The following is a 7,834-nucleotide window of genomic DNA, read 5'->3' as shown; positions in this document are numbered from 1 at the left end:
AAGAATATGCATATCCTTGTTTCAATGCCTGAGCTACAGGCAGTTAGATTTGGGTATGTCATTTTAGGCGAACATTTAAAAAAAAGGGCGGATCCTTAAGAGGTTTTAAGCCAGTGGCTCAGACGAAACTATCCAAGCATGAGATACATCTTCTTTAAATGTTGATATTTACCAAACACAATTCAATATGACATTTGTAATACAGTAAATAGCCTAAAGTTAAGGCTATCTTACAAACAAATGTAACAGTTTTTATTGAAACTTAAAATGAGTAACATCCACGGCCATATTTTGAGGTTACTGTAACTATAAATGTATTCTTATGTAATCATGGATGCAAAGGTCGCAGGTCTGGAGATCTTCACAATGGCTTTAATAATCTGCACAGAATCTCGAACAGCGTTGATGACGTGCACTATGTATTTTTTTATATATAATCTCAACTGCAATCCAGGTAATGTGGTTGTGCTAAACACATTATTGTTATATGGCATATTGTCTGTTACATGGAATTGTCAAACACAGTGAACTCAAGTAGGACAGGGCAATGCTCAGTGGCAGTTCTAGACCATTTCAACTGGGGGGGCCAAGCCGGGGCCAGTTGTTCTGTTAAGAGGGGCCAGTTACATTAGACGTTATTGTTGTCATATCGTTTCGCATGTGGTATGATACTGTTGTGTTCCGCCTAAAGCCGTCCCTTTAGAAAATGCCCCCCCCCCCCCCCCCCCCAGAACCGCTAGTGGCAATGCTAAGGCCTTTCTTTCATGATTTCAAGTGGATACTGTCCCACACAATTGAAAAGCCTGGACCCAATTATGTTGGTGGTGGTTGAAAGAGATGGCAGTTTGCCAAGGCCATTACAAGTGCCCCTGTGCCCCCTATGGGCATGACGCCTCTGCACACACGCACTCACACGCACTCACACGCACACTAGTGCACTCTATAGAGAGTTTTCTTTACCCCCTCCAAATGACATGACAACACATCTGCTGCCCTATCTTCAAAGCTGGAGTGCCTTGTTTTACAGGTCCCAGTTGTGGGTCTGGTGCAGCAGATAATAGATCCTTTAAAACAGGATAAATGATGAAACAGAAAATTGTTGCTTCTCTTTTAAAGGTTCTCTCAAGTACCAAACACAAAGTTTTGTTTTGCTAAGTGTATTTAATAATTTTTCTCATAAATCCCTGACATATTATTCCATAAACATATAAAAAAATAAAGTTGTGGACAAAAGTTTGGAGAATGACATAAATATTAATTTTCACAAAGTTTGCTGCTTCAGTGTCTTTAGATATTTTTGTCAGATGGTACTATGGAATACTGAAGTATAATTACAAGCATTTCATAAGTGTCAAAGGCTTTTATTGACAATTACATGAAGTTGATGCAAAGAGTCAATATTTGCAGTGTTGACCCTTCTTTTTCAAGACCTCTGCAATCCACCCTGGCATGCTGTCAATTAACTTCTGGGCCACATCCTGACTGATGGCAGCCCATTCTTGCATAACCAATGCTTGGAGTTTGTCAGAATTTGTGTGTTTTTGTTTGTCCACCCGCCTTTGGGTGTTTGACCACAAGTTCTCTATGGGATTAAGTATCTAGGGATTTTCCTGGCCATGGACCCAAAATATCGATGTTTTGTTCCCCGAGCCACTTAGTTATCACTTTTGCCTTATGGCAAGGTGCTCCATCATGCTGGAAAAGGCATTGTTTGTCACCAAACTGTTCCTGGATGGTTGGGAGAAGTTGCTCTCGGAGGATGTGTTGGTACCATTCTTTATTCATGGCTGTGTTCTTAGGCAAAATTGTGAGTGAACACACTCCCTTGGCTGAGAAGCAACCCCACCCATGAATGGTCTCAGGATGCTTTACTGTTGGCATGACACAGGACTGATGGTAGCGCTCACCTTGTCTTCTCCGGACAAGCTTTTTTCCGGATGCCCCAAACAATCGGAAAGGGGATTGACTTTACCCCAGTCCTCAGCAGTCCAATCCCTGTACCTTTTGCAGAATATCAGTCTGTCCCTGATGTTTTTCCTGGAGAGAAGTGGCTTCTTTGCTGCCCTTCTTGACATCAGGCCATCCTCCAAAAGTCTTTGCCTCACTGTGTGTGCAGATGCACTCACACCTGCCTGCTGCCATTCCTGAGCAAGCTCTGTACTGGTGGTGCCCTGATCCCGCAGCTGAATCAACTTTAGGAGACGGTCCTGGCGCTTGCTGAACTTTCTTGGGCGCCCTGAAGCCTTCTTCACAACAATTGAACCGCTCTTCTTGAAGTTCTTGAGGATCCGATAAATGGTTGATTTAGGTGCAATCTTACTGGCAAAAATATCCTTGCCTGTGAAGCCCTTTTTGTGCAAAGCAATGATGACGGCACGTGTTTCTTTGCAGGTAACCATGATTGACAGAGGAAGAACAATGATTCCAAGCACCACCCTCCTTTTGAAGCTTCCAGTCTGTTATTCGAACTCAATCAGCATGACAGAGTGATCTCCAGCCTTGTCCTCATCAACACTCACACCTGTGTTAACGAGAGAATCACTGACATGATATCAGCTGGTCCTTTTGTGACAGGGCTGAAATGCAGTGGAAATGTTTTTGGGGGATTCAGTTCATTTGCATGGCAAAGAGGGACTTTGCAATGAATTGCAATTCATCTGATCACTCTTCATAACATTCTGGAGTATATGCAAATTGCCATCATACAAACTAAGGCAGCAGACTTTGTGAAAATTAATATTTGTCTCATTCTTTTGGCCTCGACTGTACATCAATTTACACAACAAAAATATTAAATTCCAATCCAATTCACATCCTAAAATTCTTTACATTTATACCCCAAACACATTTACTCTTAACTTCAATACACCTGTTTAGGTTAAAATGATGTAGTTGACTGTTACCCACTATAGCCCCATAGGAGACTCTAAAACATGAAAGCCTTTAAAGATTGGTTTACCTCATTAGAAGTTACTTTATACCCATGTTCAAAATACATTCAACCAGTGTAAGAAGGGTGAATAGAAAGATGAGGCTATTGCAAGTGACATTAATGCTAATTATTGAAAAATTACTGAACAAGCTAGCATAGCGCTAACTGTTGCTAGCAACCAACTGAACGGAGCTAGCAAACAGATAACCGGAGCTAGCCAAAAGCTAACCGGAGCTAGCCCTAAGCTCGCAGCTTTTCTAACATTTACAGTACAACAATTACAAAGTTCTTAAACATCACAGTTACAACATAAAATTCACTAAACCCTTAGGATATTGTCAGGAGTGTCTTTTTCAAAAAATAAAAATGTTCAGGAGTTAACACATTTTTCATTTCTAGATCAAAGGAATGCACCGCTATCATTTAATTTTACACTCGACATGCATTTTCTGTCGAGTACGAAGTTATACAATTACGATGTTGTTCAAAACCATTACATTCACTTCAACAGGCAAGTTACAAAACTATATTTTGGTATTCAGTGTATTTTTGCACTTTACTGGCCTGTAACACAGGATAAATTATAAAACAGTAGAACATGGCTTCTCTTTCAAAGGTTCTCTCAATAATGAGAACACACAGGTGCAGGATCGCATATAGTCCCAGTGCGACATGAACACGTCTCACTGCACCCTACTGGCCAACAGTAGTATAAATGCATCAAAGTGGCGAAACCTTGGAGGACTGAAATTTAAGTAAAAGCATTCTTCCCCAATACAAAGAAACAATACATAAACACAAATGTGACCATACATTTTGTGTGCGTCACACTTGCAACGTCTGTCATATGTATCTGTAGACACTTTTATTGGATTCCAGTTTTTTTTTCAATCACTTTGGAAAACATTTCAGATGTAAGTGGTATATTTTCAAAAGTCTAAGTACAAAACTCTAAACTGACCCTTGTCATACCCCCTATCTCAGAGGGTCTTCACACTTACTAGACCTTCGCAAAAATACCCTCGGCTACACGTATTACTAAAATGTAAACTGTGAACTTGTCATATCGCAAGCTCTACCCTGAGTTAATAAAGCAGCATACTGGAATCCTCCCTGTCATATTATTGTTTTGGTAAATTTTCTTTGAGTAAGGCCACTCCAGAATGCAGCTGTTTCAGCCTCGCTCAGTGCCTTCTGTGGCGGAGGGGCAGCCAGAGAAAGCACAGAGCGTAGGCGTCTGTCACAGGCGTCGTTTTGAACAGACCAAGGTGCAGCGTGTATAGTGCTCATCTTCATTTATTTAGAGAGAACACTTAAACAAAAATAACCAAACGACAAAACAGTTCCGTAAGGTAAATAGACTAATACGGAAAACAACCACACACCAAACCCCAAAGGAAAACAGGCTGCCTAAGTATGGCTTCCAATCAGAGACAACGAAAGACACCTGCCTCTGATTGGAAACCATACTCGGCCAAACCTGGAAAACGAAACATAGAAAATGAAAACTAGAACACATTCCCCTAGAAACCAACAAACCCCAAAACACACAAAACAACCCCCCCTGCCACGCCCTGACCATTCTACTATGGCAAATGACCCTTTTACCTGGTCAGGACGTGACAGCGTCATTGATCTTAGCAGGAAATATGTTGACTATCTCCTAGCAAATACATTTCTAACTTAGCGTTATGAAGGAAATGTAGACATAAAATGTTTCGGTGCTCACCAGCCACTAAACATTGAAATATGATCATCCGTTACAATAAAGCAAGCTGTAAAGTAAGATTCAACTGTGGTTGGTGGTGAATAGAAGCCGTGGCTAACATCTGTTTTGAGGTAGCTATACAACTTGGATTGTTATTCATGTTTGATGTCAGACTATTAAACCCATGGAACTGTAACTATGCAAAAGATGAAGCGATGGAGTAACTTTATAAACGTTGTTGCTTTACTCTTAACTGGAGCATCTTGGTACAGTGAGGGAAAAAAGTATTTGATCCCCTGCTGATTTTGTACGTTTGCCTACTGACAAACAAAGGATCAGTCTATAATTTTAATGGTAGGTTTATTTGAACAGTGAGAGACAGAAAAACTAAACAAAAATCCAGAAAAACGCATTTCAAAAATGTTATACATTTATTTGCATTTTAATGAGGGAAATAAGTATTTGACCCCCTCTCAATCAGAAAGATTTCTGGCTCCCAGGTGTCTTTTATACAGGTAACGAGCTGTGATTAGGAGCACACTCTTAAAGGGAGTGCTCCTAATCTCAGCTTGTTACCTGTATAAAAGACACCTGTCCACAGAAGCAATCAATCAATCAGATTCCAAACTCTCCACCATGGCCAAGACCAAAGAGCTCTCCAAGGATGTCAGGGACAAGATTGTAGACCTACACAAGGCTGGAATGGGCTACAAGACCATCGCCAAGCAGCTTGGTGAGAAGGTGATAACAGTTGGTGCAATTATTCACAAATGGAAGAAACACAAAAGAACTGTCAATCTCCCTCGGCCTGGGGCTCCATGCAAGATCTCACCTCGTGGAGTTGCAATGATCATGAGAACGGTGAGGAATCAGCCCAGAACTACACGGGAGGATCTTGTCAATGATCTCAAGGCAGCTGGGACCATAGTCACCAAGAAAACAATTGGAAACACACTACGCCGTGAAGGACTGAAATCCTGCAGCGCCCACAAGGTCCCCCTGCTCAAGAAAGCACATATACATGCCCGTCTGAAGTTTGCCTATGAACATCTGAATGATTCAGAGGACAACTGGGTGAAAGTGTTGTGGTCAGATGAGACCAAAATGGAGCTCTTTGGCATCAACTCAACTCGCCGTGTTTGGAGGAGGTGTCAAACAAGGAGGTGGAAACATTATGCTTTGGGGGTGTTTTTCTGCTAGGGGACAGGACAACTTCACAGCATCAAAGGGACGATGTACGGGGCCATGTACCGTCAAATCTTGGGTGAGAACCTCCTTCCCTCAGCCAGGGCATTGAAAATGGGTCGTGGATGGGTATTCCAGCATGACAATGACCCAAAACACACAGCCAAGGCAACAAAGGAGTGGCTCAAGAAGAAGCACATTAAGGTCCTGGAGTGGCCTAGCCAGTCTCCAGGCCTTAATCCCATAGAAAATCTGTGGAGGGAGCTGAAGGTTCGAGTTGCCAAACGTCAGCCTCGAAACCTTAATGACTTGGAGAAGATCTGCAAAGAGGAGTGGGACAAAATCCCTCCTGAGATGTGTGCAAACCTGGTGGCCAACTACAAGAAACGTCTGACCTCTATGATTGCCAACAAGAGTTTTGCCACCAAGTACTAAGTCATGTTTTGCAGAGGGGTCAAATACTTATTTCCCTCATTAAAATGCAAATCATTTTATAACATTTTTGACATGCGTTTTTCTGGATTTTTGTTGTTGTTATTCTGTCTCTCACTGTTCAAATAAACCTACCATTAAAATTCTAGACTGATCATTTCTTTGTCAGTGGGCAAACGTGCAAAATCAGGAGGGGATCAAATACTTTTTTCCCTCGCTGTAACAGGCCTGCAGACACACTCAGAATGGTGTTTTGGCTGCGTCCCAATACTGTAACAATGTAGCAATATTGTAGATCCGTGCTGAATTTGACAATGTGAAGTAAACTGATCATAACCAAATGTTATAGCGTTTGTGTGTGTAGTGGTTTCGATGCATATTAGCTTTTTTGATTGAACTTGCCCCACCAATATTTTCATGTTAAAATCACCACTGAAAAGCGATTTGTTTTTATTGTAAAGTTACAGCCTGTTACATTCTGAAATTGTCGCCATAGCCTTAAATCTCAACCCACTGAGGTCCAGGCAAGAGGCAGGTCCCCAAAGAGTTATCAACGATTTCAGTCGCAATTTACTTCTAGCTCATATAATGACTTCCATGATATTGATCAAATTAAGCCTGGTTTGTTCTAATGTAACTTTAATATGCTAGTGTAAGCCCAATAACTCATATATAGCTATGGTTCAGCTAAACTTCCGCATTCAGCTATCAGACATTACGTTTATGTGAGGATGCAGAAATTATTTTGGTAATTAGCTAGCTAGCTTGCTAGCTAACATTCTATAGCTGTGTAGCCTATATTTAAGAAATACGGCCCGAGGGGGTGTGGTACAGTATATAGCCTACATACCACGGCTAAGGGCTGTTCTTATGCACAATGCCATGGGAGTGCCTGGACACAGCTCTTAGCCGTGGTATATTGGCCATATACCACAAACCCCCAAGTTGCCTTAATGCTTTAATTAGAGCAGTAAAAATAAATGTTTTGTCATACCCGTGGTACACGGTCTGATATACCACGGCTGTCAGCCAATCTCGAACCACCCGGTTTATAATATAATATCAATGACACGGTATGATAACGTTACTGTACATTTATACTCGTATGGGATGGGGTAAACATTCATTATTGATATGCTAATGCAAGCAGTGTGAAATGGCAATTGTACGCTCCCTGAAAACTTGAGACATCTGTGGCATTGTGTTGTGTGACAAAACTGCTCATTTTAGAGAGGCCTTTTATTGTCCCCAGCACAAGCTGCACCTGTGTAATGATGATGCTCTTTAATCAGCTTCTTGATATGCCACACCTGTCAGGTGGATGGATTATCTTGGCAAAGGAGAAATGCTTACTAACAGGGATGTAAACAGATTTGTGCACCAAATTTGAGAGAAATAAGCTTTTTGAGCATATGGAAAATGTATTTCAGCTCATGGAACATGGGACCAATATATTTTTGATCAAGGGAATGATTTGGTTTTACCTTCCAATATAAATTAATGTCAAATTGATACATTTACGAGCAAAAAAATATAAAAATGTACAGTGTTCACCAGTGATCAAACTATACAAAACA

Source organism: Salmo salar, chromosome 28 (assembly GCF_965601325.2).
Source record: "Salmo salar chromosome 28, fSalSal1, whole genome shotgun sequence".
NCBI classification, from domain to species: Eukaryota; Metazoa; Chordata; class Actinopteri; order Salmoniformes; family Salmonidae; genus Salmo; species Salmo salar.
Note: the sequence above shows the minus strand (reverse complement) of the source record.